General features: G+C 51.3%; 1 long non-coding RNA gene across 1 annotated transcript; it reads right to left on the bottom strand.

Annotated features, from left to right (window-relative positions):
- Positions 1-1,815: 1,815 nt before the first annotated feature.
- LOC132341375 (uncharacterized) lies at positions 1,816-19,028 on the bottom strand. The gene is made up of 6 exons (XR_009490165.1): positions 18,770-19,028; positions 12,416-12,448; positions 10,536-10,610; positions 7,049-7,082; positions 5,309-5,334; positions 1,816-2,355 (listed from the first exon to the last, which is right to left on the bottom strand). It is a non-coding gene; the product is annotated as an uncharacterized LOC132341375 (long non-coding RNA).
- Positions 19,029-20,795: the final 1,767 nt, after the last annotated feature.

The raw sequence follows: 20,795 nt of genomic DNA, 5'->3' as shown, positions 1-20,795 counted from the left end.
GGATTTGGGGGAAATTTTGGGGAATTTTTGGGGTCTCAGGTGGAATTTGGGAATTTTGGGGGGATTTGGGGAGTCCCGGGTTGGGATTTTGGGGAATTTTTGGGAATTTTTTGAAGTTTTTGGAACTTTTGGGAATTGTGGGGATTTTTTTGGAGGATTTTTGGGGGAATTTTGAGATTTTGGGGGGTCCCAGGTGGAATTTTGGGAATTTTGGGGAATTTCTTTGAATTTTGGGGGATCCCGGGTTCGGATTTTGGGGATTTGGGGCCAATTTTGGGGCATTTGGGGCGAAATTTTTGGGGGAAATTTCGGGAATTTGGGGAGAATTTTGGGGCTTTTTGGGGGGGAATTTTGGGGGAATTTTTTGAGGAATTTTTGAGGATTTTTGGGAGGAATTTTTTTGGAATTTCAGTTGATTTTTTTGGAGAATTTTGGAGAAAATTTTGGGAGATTTTGGGGGGATTTGTGAAAAAATTTGGGGGGAATTTTATGGGAGATTTGGGGGAAATTTTGGGGAATTTTGGGGGAATTTTTCGGGATTATTTTTTAAATTTTTTGGGATTTTTTTTTTAATTTTTGGGGATTTTTGGGGGAATTTTTGGGGAAATTTTTGTAAATTTTGGGGATTTTTTCTGAGAATTTTTTGGGGAATTTTGGGGAATTTTGGGGGGAATTTCAGATGAATATTTAGGGATTTTTTTTTTTTAATTTTCCAGGAATTTAAAAAATTTTTTTAAAAATTTTGGGGGATTTGGGGGCAAAATTTGGGAATTTTGGAGGGAATTTTTAGGGGGGTTTTTTTTGATAATTTTAGGGAATTTTGGGGGGGAATTTGGGGATATTTTTGGGAATTTTTGGGGCAATTTTGGGGAATTTTTGTGGGGGGAAATTTTCGGGATTTTTTTTTATTTTCCTGGAATTTTTATGAAATTTTTTTTCATTTTTCCGTGATTTTGGGGAGGGAATTTTGGGGGGATTTTGGGATATTTTTGGGAATTTTTGGGACAATTTGGGGATTTTTTGCAATTTTGGGTGGAAATTTTTCGGGAATTTTTTTTTTTTTTATTTTCCAGGAATTTTTATGAATTTTTTTTTTTTTTATTTTTGGCGATTTTGGGGGGAATTTTTAAGGGGAAATTTTTTAAGTTTGGGGAATTTTTTTGAGGAATTTTTGGGATTTTTTGGGGGGATTTTTGGGATTTTTTGGGGGATTTTTGGGATTTTTTGGGGGGGATTTTTGGGATTTTTTGAGGGATTTTTGGGATTTTTTTGGGGGGATTTTTTGGATTTTTTGGGGGGATTTTTGGGATTTTTTTGGGGGGATTTTGGGGATTTTTTGGGGGGATTTTTGGGATTTTTGGGGGGATTTTGGGGGATTTTTGGGATTTTTTGGGGGATTTTTGGGATTTTTTTGGGGGATTTCGGGGGAATTTTGGGGGAATTTTTGGGATTTTTTTGGGGAATTTCGGGGGAATTTTCCGAAATTTTTTTTATTTTCCTGGAATTTTTATGAATTGTTTTTTTCCATTTCGGGTCATTTTGGGGAGGGAATTTTGGGGCGATTTTGGGGTTTTTTGGGGCTTTCCCGCGAGTCCCAGAGCGCCCCCAGCGGCCGTTCCCAAACCTCTCCTTTATTCCGCTCCGGGGGGGGGGACCCCAACAATTTTGGGGACCCCAAAAATCCGCGGGGGGGGGACCCCAAACCCTCCCCTCCCCCCCCTTGGGCTCCTCCCCCTTTTCTTGGGGTCCCCCCCCAATTTTTGGGGTCCCCTTTTTGGGGTCTCCCCCCCAATTTTTGGGGTCCCCCCCCAATTTTTGGGGAGGTTTGGGCCGGGGGGGGTCCCCAAAATTTTTGGGGTCCCCAATTTTTTGGGGAGGGGGGGGTTCCCCTGAATTTCGGGTTTTATTTTTTTTTTTTGGGGGGGGGTCCCCAATTTATTTTCGGGGTGTCCCCGATCTCAAAGTGCATTTTTGGGGGGGGGTCCCCAAATTTTTGGGGCTCTCCCAGGTGAGAAAGTGCATTTCTAGAGGGAGGGTCCCCCCAAATTTTTTTTTGGGGGGGTCCCGAGTGCTGGAGGGGGGTGGGGGAGGGGTCCCCGATTTTTGGGGGGCTCCAAAGGGGGGGAGGGACCCCAAAATTTGGGGTTTTTTTGGGGTTTTTTGGGGTTTTTTGGGGTTTTTGGGGGTCCTTGGCTCCGTGCAGGGGGGGGGTCCCCCAAATTTCCCCCCAAATTTTTGGTTTTGGGGGGGTTTTTCATGCACTGGGGGCGGGGCTTAGCCCGGGTGGGCGGGGCTTCATCCGCGTGGGCGGGGCTTCATTCCGGGGGGGGCGGGGCTACGCCGAGGCCGCGGGAGCTGCGAAATTAAAATAAAAAAAAGTCCCGAAAATGCCGAAAATTGCCCCAAATTTGGGGGGAATTGGGGATTTCCGCACAAAAATTTGGGATTTGGGGGAATTCCCGAGAAAATCCCGAAGTTTTCCAAAAAAAACCCCAAATTTTCCCCCCGAAAATTAAAAATTCGGCCCCAAATTTTCCCCCAAATTGTCCCAAATCCTTTCTCAAAACTCCCCAAATTCTCCAAAATTTAAAAAAAATCCCAAAATTTAAAGAATCTCCCAAAATTTCCCCAAAAATCCCCCCAAAATTCCCCAAAATTATCCCAAAAATAAAAATAAAAGTCCCCAAAATCCCCAAATTTCCCAAATTTTTTAAAATCCCCCAAATATCCCCTTCAAAACCCCCAAAATTCCCCCCAATTTCCTCGAAAACCCCCCAGATTTCCCCAATATTTACCAAAATCCCCCCAAATTCTCTCAAAATTTTAAAAAATATCTAAAAAATTAAAAAAAAACCAGAATCCCTCAAAATTTTCCCCGAATTTAAAAAAAATCCCCTCAAATTTTCAAAATCTCCCCAAATTTCCCCAATAATTCCCAAAATCCACCCCAGAAATCCCAAAAAAAATCCCCCAAAATTAAAAAAAATCCCAAAAATTCCCTTAAAAATCTTCCAAATTTAAAAAAACCCCAAAAATTAGAAATCCCCCAAAATTCCTTTAAAAATCCACCAAAAATTAAAAAAAAAAAAACAACATAAAATTCCTTAAAATTTCCCCAAAATTCCCCCCAAAATTTAAAAGAAATCCCCCAAATTTCTCCCCAAAAATCACCTCAAAAATCCCCTGAAAAAACCCAAAATTCCCCCAAAATTTCCCCCAAAATCGCCCCCAAAATCCCCCCAAAATTTCCCCCAAAATTCCGCCCAAAATCCCAAATAAATTCCAAAAATCCTTCCAAAATCCCCCCAAATTCCCCAAAATCTCCCAAATTCCCCACAAAATCCCCTTTAAACCCCCAAAATCCCCCCAAAAATTCCAAAATCCTCCCAAATATCCTAAAAAATCCCCAAAATTGCCCCAAAATCCCCTTTGAACCCCCAAAATTCCAATGAAATTCCCCAAAATTCCCCCCAAAATTTCTCTTTAAAGCCCCAAATTCCCCCAAAAATTCCCTTGAATCCCCCAAACCCCCCAAAGTTTCCCCCAAAATTCCCAAATTTCTCCCCAAAATCCCCTCAAACCCCCCAAAATCCCAAGCAAATCCCCGAAATTCCCCAATAATTCCCAAAATCCCCCAAAATTTCCCAAAAATCCCCCCAAATCCCCTTAAAAATCCCCCGAAAACCCAAAAAATTCCCCCAAAAATTCCCCCCAAAATCCCCGAAATTAAAAATAAAATCCTCCCCAAAATTTCCCCCAAAGTTTCCAAAAACTCCCCCAAATTCCCCCAAAATTCCTCCCAAATTCCCCCGAAAATTCCCAGAATTTCCCCCAAATTTCTCTTGAAATTTCCCAAATTCCCCCAAAATTCCCCTAAAATTTTCCCCAAAATTTTCCCCAAATTCTCTCAAAATTTTCCCCAAAATTTCTCCTAAAATTTCCATAATTTTCCCTAAAATTTCCAAAAAATTCCCCCAAAATTTGCCCAAAATTCCCCAAATTTTCCCAAATTTTCCCCAAAATCCCCCCAAAATTCCCTGAAATTTCCCAAAATTTTCTCCCAAAATTTCCCCCCAAGTTCCCCAATTTTTCCCAGAAATTCCCCAAATTTTCCCCCAAATCCCCCCAAAATTCCTCCCAAATTTTCCTCAAAATTCCCCAAATTTCCCCCAAAATTTTCTCCCAAATTTTCCCCAAATTCCCCCAAATTTTCCCAAAATCCTCCCAAAAAAATCCCCCCAAAATTTCCCCCAAAATTTCCCCCAAAATGCCCCCAAAATTCCCAAAATTTCCCCAAATCTCCCCAAAATCCCCCCAAAATCTCTCCCAAATTTTCCCAAAATTTCTCCCAAAATTTCCCCAAATTTCCCCAAAATCCTTCCAAATTTTCCCCCAAAATTTTCCCAAAATTCCCATAATTTCCCTCAAAATTTCCCAAATTTTCCCCAAATTCTCCCCAAAATTCCCCCAATTTTGCCCAAGAGTTTCCCAAATTTTCCCCAAAATTCCCCAAATTTTCCCAAAATCCTCCCAAAATTTTCCCCCAAAATTTCCCAAAATCTCCCCAAATTCTCCCCCAAAATTTCCCCTAAAATCCTGAGCGTTTTCCCCAAAATCCCCCAAAAATTCCCCAAATTCCCCCCAAAATTCCCCCCAAAATTTCCCAAATTCCTCCCAAATTTTCCAAGAAGTTTCCCCAAATTTCCCCCAAAATTCCCAAAAAATTCTCCCAAAATTCTCCCAAAATTCCCCCAAAATTCTCCCAAAATTTCCCCCAAAATTCTCCCAAATCCCCCAAAATTTCCCCAAAATTCTCCCAAAATTCCCCCAAAATTCTCCCAAAATTCCCCCAAAATTTCCCCCAAAATTCCCCCAAATCCCCCAAAATTCCCCCAAAATTTCCCCCAAAATTCCCCCAAATCCCCCAAAATTCTCCCAAATTTTCCCAAATATTTCCCAAAATCCCCCAAAATTCTCCCCAAATTCCCTCCAAAATCCCCCCAAAAATCCCCAAATTTCCCCCAATTTTTCCCAAATTTCCCCCAAATCCCCCAAATTCCCAAATTCCCCCAAATTCCCCCAAATCCCCCAAATTTTCCCAAATATTTCCCAAAATCCCCCAAAATCCTCCCAAAATTTCCCCAAAATCCCCCCCAAAATCCCCAAATTTTCCCCAATTTTTCCCAAAATCCCCCCAATTTTTCTCAAATTTCCCCCAAATTTCCCCAATTTTTCCCAATTTTCCCCAATTTTTCCCGAATTCCCCCGAATTTTCCCGCCATTCCGGAATTTTCCGGCCGTTTCTCACGGGGGCTCTTGGCGGCCTCGGGGGCGCTGCGGGAGAGGGGGAGGGGTCAGGGAGCCCCAAAATCCCAAAATTCCCCCAAAGTTTTGGGGTCGGGGATCCCAAATTTGGGGTTCAGGGCTCCCCAAATTTTGGGGGATTTGGGATTTTCCAAAATTTTGGGGATTTTTGGGATTTTCCCAATTTTTGGGCTCTGAGGGTCCCGAATTTTGGGGGTTTTGGATTTTGGGATCCCCAAATTTTTGGGGATTTTCCCCAAATTTTTTGGGAATTTTTTGGGGCTTCCCCAAATTTTTGGGGCTCCCCGAATTTTTGGGGTCGGGGATCCCAAATTTGGGACTCGGGGTTCCCCAAATTTTGGGGATTTTGGGGTTTTCCAAAAATTTTTGGGGTCGGGGATTCCAAATTTTGGGAGTTTTGGATTTTGGGGTCCCCAAATTTTTGGGATTTTGGGAGTCCCAAATTCTGGGGTTCCCCCACATTTTTGGGGTCGGGGATCCCAAATTTGGGACTCGGGGTTCCCCAAATTTTGGGGATTTTGGGGAATTCCCAAATTTTTGGGCTCTGAGGGTCCCGAATTTTGGGGGTTTTGGATTTTGGGATCCCCAAATTTTGGGGGATTTTCCCCAAATTTTTTCTGATTTTTTTGGGGTTTCTCCAAATTTTTGGGGCTCCCCAAATTTTTGGGGGTCGGGGATCCCAAATTTGGGGTTCAGGGCTCCCCAAATTTTGGGGAATTTTGGGGTTTTCCAAATTTTTGGGGTCGGGGATTCCAAATTTTGGGAGTTTTGGATTTTGGGGTCCCCAAATTTTTGGGATTTTGGGAGTCCCAAATTCTGGGGTTCCCCCAAATTTTTGGGGTCGGGGATCCCAAATTTGGGGTTCAGGGCTCCCCAAATTTTGGGGATTTTGGGGTTCTTGACATTTTGGGGGTTCCCAAAATTTTGGGGATTTTTTTGGGGGGGAGAAGTCCCAAATTTGGGACTTTTGGGGTTCCCAAATTTGGGATTTTTTGGGATTTTGGGGTCCCCAAATTTGGGAATTTTTGGGATTTTTGGGGTGCCCAAATTTTTTTTTTTTTTTTTTTTTTTTTGGATTTTGGGGTCGCCAGATTTTGGGATTTTTTGGGGTTTTAGGGGTCCCCAAATTTGGGGATTTTTGGGTTTTTTGGTGCCCCAAATTTGGGATTTTTGGGGTTTTGGGGTCACCAAATTTGGGAATTTTTGGATTTTTGGTGCCCCAAATTTGGGATTTTTGGGTTTTTGGAGTCACCAGATTTGGGGATTTTTTGGGATTTTGGGGTCACCAGGTTTGGGATTTTTTGGGATTTTGGGGGTCCCCAAATTTGGGAATATTTGTGATTTTGGGGTTACCAAATTTGGGATTTTTGGGTTTTTGGGGGTCCCCAAATTTGGGACTTTTTGGGATTCCCAAATTTGGGGTTTTTGGGATTTTTGGGTCACCAGATTTGGGGATTTTTTGGGGGTTCTGGGGGAATTTTGGGGGTGCCCCAAATTTGGGATTTTTGGGGTTTTTGGGGTCCCTCAATTTGGGATTTTTGGGTGCCCCAAATTTGGGTTTTTAGGGGTTTTTGGGTTTTGGGGTCCCCTAATTTGGGATTTTTGGGGTTTTGAGGGTTTTTGGGTGCCCCAAATTTGGGATTTTTGGGTTTTTGGGTTTTTGGGGTCCCCAAATTTCGGATTTTTGGGTTTTTGGGGTTTTTGGGGTTTTTTGGGGTCTCACCTGGGCTCGGCCTTTTTGCACTTGAATTTCTTACCTGGGGAGAGAATTCGGGGTCGGGAGGGGAACCCCAAAATTGGGGGAATTTGGGGAATTTGGGGAATTTGGGGAATTTGGGGAATTTGGGGGAATTTTGGAGGAGATTTTTGGGGAATTTGGGAATTTTAGGGGATTTTTAGGGGATTTTTTGGGGGAATTTGGGAGAATTTCAGGGGATTTTGGGGAAGTTCGGGGGATTTTGGGAGTTTTTTGGGACTTTTTTGGGATTTTGGGGGTTCAAAGGGGATTTTTTGGGGGTCGAAATAGGAATTTTGGGGAATTTTGGGGAAATTTTGGGGATTTTAGAGAAATTTTGGGGGATTTTTGGGGGGGATTTTTTTTGGAATTTGCGGGAATTTTTAGGAATTTTTGGGGAATTTTTAGGGAAATTTTTAGGAATTTTTGGGATTTTTTTAGGGGAATTTTGGGGATTTTTTGGGTTTTTTTGGGGGGATTTTTGGGGAATTTTGGGGAAATTTGGGGGATTTTTTTTGGGGAAATTTTGGGATTTTGGGGGAATTTTTGGGGTTCTGGGGGGGTTTTGGGGTCGGGATTTTTGGGGGTTTTGGGGCAGTTTTGGGAGATTTTTGGGGGTTTTTGGGGTTCAGGAATTTTTGGGTTTTTGGGGCCATTTGGGGTCAGGGATTTTGGGGTCCCGGGGGGGTTTTGGGGTCGGAATTTTTGGGTTTTTTGGGGCACTTTTAAGGGATTTTTTGGGAAATTTTTGGGGTTCCGGGGCTGCTTTTGGGGTTCAGGAATTTTTGGTGTTTTTGGGGAGATTTTTGGGGAAATTTTGGGGGTTCTGGGGAGTTTTTGGGGTCGGGATTTTTTGGGTTTTTGGGGCACTTTTGGGTGATATTTTTTGGGTTTGGGGAGGATTTTGGGGTCGGGATTTTTTGGGGTTTTTGGGGCAGTTTGGGGTCGGGAATTTTGGGGTCCCGGGGGGGTTTTGGGATCGGGAATTTTTGGGGTTTTTGGGGCACTTTGGGGAAATTTTTGGGGGGAAATTTTTGGGGTTCTGGGGGGGTTTTGGGATCGGGAATTTTTGGGGTTTTTGGGGAGATTTTTTGGGGTCCCAAGAGGGGTTTGGGGTCGGGAATTTTTCGGACTTTTGGGGCAGTTTTGGGGGTTATTGGGAGGTTTTTGGGATTCGGGATTTTTGGGGTTTTGGGGGCGGTTTGGGGAGATTTTTGGCGGTTTTGGGGTCGGGATTTTTGGGGTTTTTGGGGCAGTTTTGGGAGATTTTTGGGGGTTTTTGGGGTCAGGATTTTTTGGGTTTTTGGGGCCATTTGGGGTCAGGGATTTTGGGGTCCCGGGGGGGTTTTGGGGTCGGGAATTTTTGGTGTTTTTGGGGAGATTTTTGGGGTCCCAGGGGGGTTTTGGGGTCGGGATTTTTTAGGTTTTTTGGGGCACTTTTGAGGGATTTTTTTGGGAAATTTTTGGGGTTCCGGGGCTGCTTTTGGGGTTCAGGAATTTTTGGTGTTTTTGGGGAGATTTTTGGGGGAAATTTTTGGGGTTCTGGGGAGTTTTTGGGGTCGGGATTTTTTGGGTTTTTGGGGCACTTCTGGGCGATCTTTTTTGGGTTTGGGGAGGATTTTGGGGTCGGGATTTTTGGGGGTTTTTGGGAAGGGTCCGGGGGAGGATTTTGGGGTCCCGGGGGGGTTTTGGCCGGGGGGGTTTTGGGGCGGGGATTTTTAGGGCGGTTTTGGGGGGTTTGGGGAGTTTGGGGGGGGTTTTAGGGTCCGGGATTTTGGGCATTTTTGGGGCAGTTTTGGGGGATTTTTGGGGAGTTTGGGGGGGTTAAGGGTGCGGGATTTTTGGGGATTTTTGGGGCGGTTTGGGGGGATTTTGGGGGAGTTTGGGGGGGTTTTGGGCTTGAGATTTTTGGGGGTTTTTGGGGCGGCTTTGGGGGATTTTTGGGAGTCCCGGGGAGGTTTTGGGGTGGGGATTTTTGGGGGGTTTAGTGGGGTTTTTGGGCTTGAGATTTTGGGGCACATTTGGGGGATTTGTTGGGGTTTTGGGGCTTGAGATTTTTGGGGCGGTTTTGGGGGATTTTTGGGGGTCTCGGGGCTGTTTTGGGGTGGGGATTTTTGGGGCACTTTTGGGGGGTTTGGTGGGGTTTTGGGGCTTGAGATTTTGGGGGGTTTTTGGGGCGGTTTTGGGGGATTTTTGGGGTCCCGGGGAGGTTTTGGGGTGGGGGTTTTTGGGAGGGTTTGGGGGGGTTTTGAGTTTGAGATTTTTGGGGATTTTTGGGGCGGTTTTGGGGGATTTGGGGAGTTTGGGGGGGTTTTTAGGGTCCGGGATTTTTGGGGGTTTTTGGGGCGGTTTTGGGGGGTTTGGTGGGGTTTTGGGCTCGAGATTTTTGGGGATTTCTGGGGCGGTTTGGGGAAATTTTTGGGGGTCCCGGGGGGGTTTTGGGGTGGGGATTTTTGGGGCACATTTGGGGGATTTTTTGGTGGTTTTGGGCTCGAGATTTTTGGGGGATTTTTGGGCGGTTTTGAGGGATTTGGAGGGTTTTTTGGGCTCGAGATTTTTGGGGATTTTTGGGGCGGTTTTGGGGGATTTTTTCGGGTCTCAGGGCTGTTTTGGGGTGGGGATTTTTGGGGCATTTTTGCGGGGTTTGTTGGGGTTTTGGGCTCGAGATTTTGGGGGGTTTTTGGGGATTTTTGGGGAGTTTGGTGGGGTTTTGGGCTCGAGATTTTGGGGGGTTTTTGGGGCGGTTTTGGGGGATTTTTGGGGAGTTTGGGAGGGGGGTTTAGGGTGCGGGATTTTGGGGGATTTTTGGGGCGATTTGGGGGATTTTTTCGGGTCTCGTGGCTGTTTTGGGGTGCGGATTTTTGGGGCACTTTTGGGGGGTTTGGTGCGGTTTTGGGGCTTGAGATTTTGGGGGATTTTTGGGGCGGTTTTGGGGGATTTTTGGGGGTCCCGGGGGGGTTTTGGGGTGGGGATTTTTGGGGCACTTTTGGGGGATTTTTTGGTGGTTTTGGGCTCGGGATTTTTGGTGGTTTTCGGGGCGGTTTTGGGGCGGTTTTGGGGGACTTTTGGGGGGTTTAGTGGGGTTTTTGAGCTTGAGATTTTTGGGGCGGTTTTGGGGGATTTGTTGGGGTTTTGGGGCTCGAGATTTTTGGGGGTTTTGGGGCGGTTTTGGATGATTTGGGGAGTTTGGGGGGGTTTTGGGGCTCGAGATTTTTAGGGGATTTTTGGGGCGGTTTTGGGGGATTTGGGGGGTTTTGGGGGGGTTTTTGGGCTCGAGATTTTTGGGGATTTTTGGGGCGATTTGGGGGATTTTTTCGGGTCTCGGGGCTGTTTTGGGGTGGGGATTTTTGGGGCATTTTTGGGGGGTTTGGTGGGGTTTTGGGACTTGGTATTTTGGGGTTTTTTGGGGCGGTTTTGGGGGATTTTTGGGGTTCCCGGGGGGGTTTTTGGGGCGGGGATTTTGGGGGTGACTCACTGAGGGCGATCAGCACCCCCAGCACGAACATGACGATGCTCAGGATCAGCCCCGCCAGCCGCAGCGATTCGTAATCTGGGCACCCCCAAAAAGCCCCGAAATCAACCCAAAACCGCCCTCAGCACCCGCAGAAATGAACTCCCCGCCCCCCAAAACCCCCGGGCACCCCAAAACCCCCCAAAAAATCACTCCAAAAGCCCAAAATGCACCAAAAAACCCCAAAATCTCCCCCAAAATTGAACCTAAAATTCCCAAAATTTAAAAAATTCCCCCCAAATTCCCCGAATTCTCCTCAAATCCCCCCAAAATCTCCCCAAAGTTCCCCCAAAATTAAAAACAAATCCCTCAAAATTCCCCGAATTCCAAAAAAAATCCCCCCAAAGCCCAAATCTCCCCAAAATCGCCCCAAAATCAAAAAATATTTCCCCAAAGGTCCCCAAAATTCCCCCAAAAATTCCCCAAATTTCCCCCAAATTCCCCCCAAAATTCCCCAATTTCCCCCCTCAAATTACCCCAAAATTGCCCCAAATTCCCCAAATTTTTCCCAAATTTCCCAATTTCCCCCCAAAAATTGCCCAGATTTCCCCCCAAAAATTCTCCAAAATTTCCAAAATTCCCCAATTCTCCCCCCAAATTCCCACAAAATTCCCCAAAATTCCCCAAAAATTCCCCAAAATTCCCCCAAATTCCCAAAATTCCCCCCCAAATTCCCAAAATTCCACAAAATTCCCCAGAAATTCCTCAAAATTCCCCAAAATTCCCCAAAACTCCCCAAAAATTCCCAACATTTCCCAAAAATTCCCCAATTTCCCTCCCAAAATTCCCCAAAATTCCCCCAAAATTCCCAAAATTCCCCAAAATTCCCCCAAATTCCCAAAATTCCCCCCCAAAATTCCCAAAAGTCCTCAAAATTCCCCAGAAATTCCCCAAAATTCCCCAAAAATTCCCCAAAATTCCCCCCAAAATTCACCAAAAATTCCCCAAAATTCACCAAAAATTCCCAAAATTTCCCAAAAATTCCCCAATTTCCCTCCCAAAAATTCCTCCAAAATTCCCCAAAATTCCCCCCCGAAATTCCTCAAATTTCTCCCCAAATTCCCCCAAATTCCCCAAAACTTCCCAAAATTCCCAAAAATTCCAAAATTCCCCAATTCTTCCCCCAAAATTCCCCAAAACTCCCCAAAAATTCCCAAAATTCCCAAAAAAATTGCCCAAAATTTCCCCAAAATTCCCAAAATTCCCAAAAAATTCCCCAAAATTCCCCAAAATTCCTCAAAATTCCCCCCAAATTTCCCCCAAAATTCCCCAAAATTCCCCAAAAAATTCCCCAAAATTTCCCCAAAATTCCCCAAAATTCCCCAAAAAATTCCCCAAAATTTCCCCAAAATTCCCAAAATTCCCCAAAATTTCTCAAAATCCCCAAAAAATTCCCCAAAATTTCCCCAAAATTCCCAAAATTCCCCAAAATTCCTCAAAATCCCCCAAAAATTCCCCAAAAATTCCCAAAATTTCCCCAAAATTCCCCAAAATTTCCCAAAAATTCCCCAATTTCCCTCCCAAAATTCCCCAAAATTCCCCCAAAATTCCCAAAATTCCCCAAAATTCCCCAAAATCCCCAAAAAATTCCCCCAAATTTTCCCAAAATTTCCAAAAATTCCCCAAAATTTCCCCAAAATTCCCAAAAAAATTCCCAAAATTCCACAAAATTCCCCAAAATCCAAAAAAAATTCCTCAAAATCCCCAAAAAACTCCCCAAAAATTCCCAAAATTTCCCCAAAATTCCCCAATTTCCCTCCCAAAATTCCCCAAAATTCCCCAAAATTCCCCAAAACTCCCCCAAATTCCCCCAAATTTCCCCCCAGCCCCCCCAGTCCCCTCACCGTAGTGGAAGGGCTCCCGGGCCCGCGCAGCCTCTGCAAGGGAAAATCGGGAATTTGGGACATTCGGGAGGGAAATCGGGGATTTGGGGGAGATTTTGGGGGATTTTGGGGATTTTTGGGACAATTTGGGGGATTTTTTTTGAGATTTTGGGGGGAATTCGGGGAAATTTTAAGAATTTTGAGGGAATTTGGGGAAAAATCGGAGAAATTTGGGGAATTTTGGGAGGGAAATTGGGGAAATATGGGGGGGAATGGGAAAATTTGGGGAATTTTCGGGGAATTTGGGGAATTTGGGGGGAAAATGGGAAAATTTGGGGAAATTTGGGGTAATTTTTGAGGGGAATTTGAGGAATTTTGGGGGAATTGGGGAATTTTGGGGGATTTTGGGGAATTTTGGGAGGGAAATTGGGGAAATTTGGGGGGAAATGGGAAAATTTGGGGAATTTTGGGGGAATTTGGGAAATTTTGGGAGGGAAATTGGGGAATTTTTGGGAAATTTTGGGAATTTTTGGTGACTTTTGGGGGAATTTTGGGGGGAATTTTGGGGAATTTTGGGGGAAATTTGAGGAATTTTGGGGGGAAATGGGAAAATTTGGGGGAATTTTGGGGAAATTTTGGGGGAAATTGGGGAATTTTGAGGGATTTTGAGGGGAATTGGGGAGATTTTGGGGGATTTGGGGGAATTTAGGGTTTTTTGGAAATTTGGGATTTTTGGGAATTCGGGATTTTTGGGAATTTGGGGTTTTTAGGGGGGGGAATTTAGGATTTTTGGGAATTCAGGTTTTTTTGGGGAATTTGGGGTTTTTGGGGGAAATTCGAAGTTTTTTGGGGGTATTTGTGGTTTTTTGGGGATTTGGGGTTTTTTATGGAATTTGGGCTTTTTTGGGGAATTCGGGGTTTGGGTTTTTTTTAGGAATTTGGGTTTCTTGGGGGGAATTTGGGCTTTTTTGGGAATTCGGGATTTTTGGGGGAAATTCGAAGTTTTTTGGGGGGTATTTGTGTTTTTTTTGGAATTTGGGTTTTTTATGGAGTTTGGGCTTTTTTGGGAATTCGGGATTTTTTGGGGAAATTCCCTTTTTTTTGGGAAATCCGGGTTTTTGGGGTTTTGGGGAAATCCGGGGGGGTTTTTTGGGGAATTTGGGGTTTTTGGGGGGGGAATTCGGGGTTCCGGGAATTGGGGAATTGTTCGGCACCCCCTGAGCCCCTCCCCCAACCTTTCCTCCCCCCCCGGGGCACCTCCCGGGACCCAGCGGGGACCCCCACGGGACCCACAGCGCCCCAAATCCTGCCCTGGCACCCCAAACCCCTGCCCTGGCACCCCACAGCACCCACTGCGCCCCAAATCCTGCCCTGGCACCCCAAATCCTGCCCTGGCACCCCCCAGCACCCCAAATCCTGCCCTGGCACCCCAAATCCTGCCCTGGCACCCCCCAGCACCCCAAACCCTGCCCTGGCACCCCAAATCCTGCCCTGGCACCCACCCTGCACCCCACAGCGCCCCAAATCCTGCCCTGGCACCCCACAGCGCCCCACAGCACCCCCCAGCACCCCAAATCCTGCCCTGGCACCCCAAACCCTGCCCTGGCACCCCCCAGCACCCCACAGCACCCCCTGCACCCCACAGGACCCCCCTGCACCCCAAATCCTGCCCTGGCACCCACCCTGCACCCCCAGCACCCACCCTGCATCCCCGGGCACCCCCCAGCACCCCAAATCCCGACACCGACACCCCTGGCACCCACCCTGCACCCCCTGGCACCCCAAATCCTGCCCTGGTACCCCATAACACCCCACAGCACCCAAAGCACCCCAAACCCTGCCCTGGCACCCCCCAGCACCCCAAATCCTGCCCCAGCACCCAAAGCACCCCATAACACCCACCCTGCACCCACAGGACCCACAGCACCCCAAATCCTGCCCTGGCACCCACCCTGCACCCCACGGCACCCCCTGCACCCCAAACCCCGCCCTGGCACCCCCAGCGCCCACCCTGCAGCACCCCGAGCCCTGCAGCACCCACCCTGCACCCCAAATCCTGCACCGGCACCCCAGAGCGCCCAGAGCACCCACCCTGCACCCAGAGCACCCACCGTGTGCCACCCAGCACCCCAAATCCTGCCCTGGCACCCCATAACACCCCACAGCACCCAGAGCACCCCCGGCACCCCAAATCCTGCCCTGGCACCCACCCTGCACCCACAGCACCCACAGCACCCCAAACCCTGCCCTGGCACCCCAGAGCACCCAGAGCACCCCAAACCCTGGTACAGCACCCAGAGCACCCAGAGCACCCACCCTGCACCCCAAATCCCTGAACAGCACCCACCGTGTGCCACCCAGAGCACCCACAGCACCCACCCAGCACCCCAAATCCTGCCCTGGCACCCCAGGGCACCCAGAGCACCCCAAACCCCGGTACAGCACCCAGAGCACCCACCCAGCACCCCACCCTGCACCCCCCGCGTGCCACCCAGCACCCACAGCACCCCAAACCCCGGTACGGCACCCAGAGCACCCACTGCACCCCAGAGCACTGAGAGCACCCCAAATCCCTGCCCTGGCACCCCACAGCTCCCACCCTGCACCCCACAGCACCCAGAGCACCCACCGTGTGCCACCCAGCACCCACCCTGCACCCCAAACCCCGGTACAGCACCCACTGCACCCCACTGCACCCCACAGCACCCCACCTGGGACCCACTCGGCACCCCCCGTGTGTCACCCAGCACCCACAGCGCCCCCACCCTGCACCCCATAACACCCTACACCCCACAGCACCCCAAAGCCCTGCCCTGGCACCCCAGAGCACCCCAAACCCTGGTACAGCACCCACTGCACCCCAGAGCACCCACAGCACCCCAAACCCTGGTACAGCACCCACTGCACCCCAGAGCACCCACAGCACCCCAAACCTCGGTACAGCACCCACAGCACCCACCCTGCACCCACAGCACCCCAGAGCACCCACAGCACCCACCCTGCACCCACAGCACCCACCCTGCACCCACAGCACCCACCCTGCACCCACAGCACCCCAGAGCACCCACAGCACCCCAAATCCTGGTACAGCACCCACTGCACCCACCCTGCACCCACAGCACCCCAGAGCACCCACAGCACCCCAAATCCTGGTACAGCACCCACTGCACCCACCCTGCACCCACAGCACCCCAAATCCCGGTACAGCACCCACAGCACCCACCCAGCACCCACAGCACCCCAAATCCCGGTACAGCACCCACAGCACCCACCCTGGCACCCCAGAGCACCCCAAACCCCGGTACAGCACCCACAGCACCCACCCTGCACCCACAGCACCCCAAACCCTGGTACAGCACCCACTGCACCCCAGAGCACCCACAGCACCCAGAGCACCCACTGGCACCCACCGTGTGCCACCCAGCACCCACAGCACCCCCGGCACCCCAGAGCACCCCAAACCCTGGTACAGCACCCACAGCGCCCACCCTGCACCCAGAGCACCCACCCAGCACCCCAAACCCCGGTAGGGCACCCACAGCACCCCACTGCACCCACAGCACCCACCGTGTGCCACCCAGCACCCACAGCACCCACCGTGTGCCACCCAGCACCCACAGCTCCCACTGCACCCCACAGCGCCCACAGCATCCACCCTGCACCCACCGTGTGGCACCCAGAGCATCCAGAGCACCCCAAACCCTGTACAGCACCCACTGCACCCACCCAGCACCCACCGTGTGCCACCCTGCACCCACAGCACCCACCCTGCACCCCAAACCCCCGAACAGCACCCACAGCACCCCCGGCACCCCAAATCCCTGCCCTGGCACCCCAGAGCACCCAGAGCACCCACCCTGCACCCCAAACCCCGGTACAGCACCCACTGCACCCCCTGCACCCACTGCACCCTTGGCACCCACCCTGCACCCCCCGGCACCCCCTGGCACCCCGAGGTGATCCCCAGCACCCACCCTGCAGCCCCCGTGTGCCACCCAGAGCGCCCGGAGCACGCACCCTGCACCCCAAATCCCGGTACAGCACCCACCCAGCACCCTTGGCACCCACCCTGCACCCTTGGCACCCCCTGGCACCCACTCAGGACCGCCCAGCCCCCACCCAGCGCCCCCTGGCACCCCCTGGCACCCCGAGGTGATCCCCAGCCCCCCACCCAGCGCCCCCTGGCACCCCCTGCAGCACCACCTGTGCCACCCCAGCCCCCCACCTGCGCCGCAAATCCCGGCACTGGCACCCCCTGGTACCCACCCTGCACCCTCCAGGACCCCCTGGCACCGCCTGCAGCACCCACCCGTGCCCCAAATCCCTGCCCTGGCAGCACCCACCTGGGACCCCCCGTGTGCCACCCAACACCCACCTGGGACCCCCCGAGTGCCACCCAACACCCACCTGGGACCCCCCGAGTGCCACCCTGCACCCACCCTGCACCCCCCGAGTGCCACCCTGCACCCACCTGTGCCACCCCTGCCCCACCCAGCACCCCCTGGCACCCCAGACCCCTGCCCTGGCACCCCCAGCACCCACCTGGCACCCATCCTGCCCCCCCTGGCACCACCTGTGCCACCCCTGCCCCGCCCTGCACCACCGGCAGCCCTGCAGTGCCCAGCTGGCACCCCGAACCTGCAGCGGCGCCCCCGGGCACCCCCAGCACCCCCTGGCACCCCCCAGCACCCACCCGGCACCCACCCTGCACCCCCGGGCACCCCCTGGCACCCCAAATCCCGGCACCGGCACCCCTGGCACTCCCAGCACCCACCCGGTACCCCTGGCACCCCAAACCCCGCAGCGGCACCCCTGGCACCCATCCTGCACCCACCCTGCACCCCCAGCACCCTCTGGCACCCCGAACCCATCTGGCACCCCTGGCACCCACCCGGCACCCCCTGGCACCCACCCAGCGCCCCCCGGGCACCCCAAACCCCGCAGCGGCACCCCTGGCACCCATCCTGCACCCCCTGGCACCCACCCAGCAGACCTCAGCACCCACCCAGCGCCCCCCGGGCACCCTCAATCTCTGCACCAGCACCCCCTGGCACCCCCTGGCACCCCCTGGCACCCCCTGGCACCCCCAATCCCTGCATCATCACCCCTGGCACCCCGGGCACCCCAAATCCCTGCATCAGCACCCCCTGGCACCCCCAATCCCGCCACCAGCGCCCACCCTGCCCCCACCCAGCGCCCCCTGGCACCCCCTGGCAACCCTGCGGCACCCACCTGTGCCACCCCAGCACCCCCAATCCCTGCATCAGCACCCCCGGCACCCCTGGCACCCACCCTGCACCCCCTGGCACCCCTGCAGCGCCCACCCGTGCCACCCCAGCACCCACCTGCGCCCCAAACCCCTGCACGGACAGCCCCGGGCACCCCCTGGCACCCCGTGGCACCCTGCAGCGCCCCTGCGGCACCCACCTGTGCCACCCCAGCACCCCCCAATCCCTGCAGCAGCGCCCTCTGCCACCCCCCAGGGTCCCCCTGGCACCCCCTGGCACCCCCCCAGGGTCCCCTGGCACCCCCTGGCACCCCCCCAGGGTCCCCTGGCACCCCAAATCCCTGCACCGGCACCCTCTGCCACCCGCTCAGGACCCCCCTGGCACCCCTTGGCACCCCCTGGCACCCCTTGGCACCCCCTGGCACCCCCTGCAGCACTCCCCTGTGCCACCCTAGCACCCCAAACCTTTGCAGCAGCACCCTCTGGCACCCCCCCAGGGCCCCCTGGCACCCCCTGGCACCCCCGGGCACTCCCTGGCACCCCCTGGCACCCTGCAGCGCCCCTGCAGCGCCCACCTGCGCCCCAAACCCCTGCACTGACAGCCCCTGGCACCCCCTGGCACCCCTGCAGTGCCCACCTGTGCCACCCCAGCACCCCAAATCCCTGCACCGGCACCCCCTAGCACCCCCTGGCACCCCCTGGCACCCACCCAGCACCCTCTGCCACCCGCTCAGGACCCCCTGGCACCCCCTGGCACCCCCCAGGACCCCCGGCACCCCCTGCAGTGCCCACCTGTGCCACCCCAGCACCCACCTGCGCCCCCAAATCCCTGCGGCAGCACCCTCGGCACCCCCTGGCACCCCCTGGCACCCCCCAGTGCCCCCCCCAGGACCCCCTGGCACCCCCCAGTGCCCCCCCCAGGACCCCCTGGCACCCCCCCTGGCACCCTGCAGCACCCACCCAAGACCCCCAGGACCCCCCCAGCACCCACCCAGCCCCCACCTGGCACCCCTGGGATGCCCCTGGCACCCCTCAATGCCCCCCCCCAGGACCCCCCAGCACCCACCTGGCACCCCTGGGACCCCCTGGCACCCCCCTGGCACCCCCTGGCACCCCCGGGACCCCCAACGCCCCCCCAGCCCCCCCACCTCCCATGGCCGGCTCGGTGGGGGTGGCCATGGCGCCTCCCTTCGGCTCCGCTCGGCTCGGTTCGGCTCGGTTCGGCTCGGTTCGGCTCCGCTCGGCTCCCCCCGCTCGGGTTCGGTTCGGTTCGGGCCCCCCCGCTCGGGTTCGGCTCCGCTCGGGGTCTCCCCCCCCCCCACCCCGGTTCGGAGCCCTTCGGGTCCGTTCGGAACCGCTCGGAACCGCTCGGAACCGTTCGGAACCGTTCGGCTCCGGCCGCCGCGCTGCGGCAGAAGGGGCGGGGCCAGCGCAGGGAGGCCACGCCCAGTGGGGCGGGGAGGGGGAGAGAGACCCCAAAAATCCGCCCAAAGATGCCCCAAAAATACCCAAAAATGCCCCAAAATAGCCCAAAAAAATTAAAAAATTCCCCAAAAAATGTCCCCAAAATATCCCCCAAAAATCCCCCCCAAAAATGAACCAAAAATTACCCCAAAATTGAAAAAATCCCCCAAAAAATCCCCAAAATATCCCCCAAAAATGGCCCAAAAATGCCCCAAGATACTCCAAAAAACTGAAAAAAACCCCAAAAATGTCCCCAGAATATACCCCAAAAGGCCCCAAAATACCCCCCAAAAAAGAAAAAAAATCCCAAAAAATGTTCCCAAAATGTCCCCCAAAAATGCCCCAAAAATGCCCCAAAATAGCCCCCAAAAAAAGAACAAAAATCCCAAAAAAGTTCCCAAAATGTCCCCCAAAATGCCCCAAAATACCCCCCAAAAAATTTTAAAGATCCCAAAAAATGTCCCCAAAATATCCCCCAAAATGCCCCCAAAAATATTGAAAAAAAATCCCAAAAATGTCCCCAAAATATCCCCCAAAAATGCCCAAAAAAAACCCCCAAAAAAGAAAAAAAAATCCCAAAAATGTCCCCAAAATGTCCCCCAAAAATGACCCAAAAATGCCCCAAAATACCCCCCAAAAAATTGAAAAAAAATTCCAAAAAATGTCCCCAAAATATCCCCCAAAAATCCCCCCCAAAAATGCCCCAAAATATCCAAAAAATTTTTAAAAAATCCCAAAAAAGTCCCCAAAATATCCCCCAAAATGCCCCCCAAAAATGCCCCAAAAAACTCCAAAAAACTGAAAAAAAATCCCCAAAAATGTCCCCAAAATGTCCCCCAAAAATGCCCCAAAATACCCCCCAAAAAAAGAACAAAAATCCCAAAAAAGTCCCCAAAATGTCCCCCCAAAAATGCCCCAAAATGGCCCAAAAAATTGAAAAAAATTCCCCAAAAATGTCCCCAAAATATCACCCAAAAATCCCCCCCCCAAAAATGCCCCAAAATATCGAAAAAATTTTTTAAAAATCCCAAAAAATGTCCCCAAAATATCCCCCAAAATGCCCCCTAAAAATGCCCCAAAAAACTCCAAAAAACTGAAAAAAAATCCCCAAAAATGTCCCCAAAATCCCCCCAAAAATGCCCCAAAAAAAGAACAAAAATCCCCAAAAATGTCGCCAAAATGTCCCCTAAAAATGCCCCAAAATGCCCCAAAAATTTGAAAAAAATCCCAAAAAATGTCCCCAAAATATCACAAAAATCCCCCCAAAAATGCCCCAAAAATGCCCCAAAATATTTTAAACTACCCCAAAATAGCAAAAAAACTCAAAAACCCCCAAATACATCAAAAAAAAAAATCCCGAAATAGGAAAAAATCTCCCAAAATTCACGAGAATACCCCAAAAAAACCCCCAAAAAACCCCAAAAAAACAAAAAAAAAAAACCCCAAAAACCCCCAAAAAACCCAAAACCCCCAAAAATAAAGAAAAACACAAAAAACCCCAAAAATATCTCCCCAAAAATCCCCCTAAAAACCCCAAATCCCCCCAAAATTCCACAAAATCCCCCTAAAATTCCAAATTTCCCCCAAATTTCCCCAAAATCCCCCAAATTTCCCCCAAAATTTCTCCAAATTCCAGAAAATTTCCCCAAATTTCCCCCAAAAGTCCCAAAATCGGCACAAAACTCCCCCAAAATCCCCAAATTTTCCCCC

Source organism: Haemorhous mexicanus, chromosome 39 (assembly GCF_027477595.1).
Source record: "Haemorhous mexicanus isolate bHaeMex1 chromosome 39, bHaeMex1.pri, whole genome shotgun sequence".
Taxonomy (NCBI): domain Eukaryota; kingdom Metazoa; phylum Chordata; class Aves; order Passeriformes; family Fringillidae; genus Haemorhous; species Haemorhous mexicanus.
This window is presented reverse-complemented; position numbering and strand designations above follow the sequence as displayed.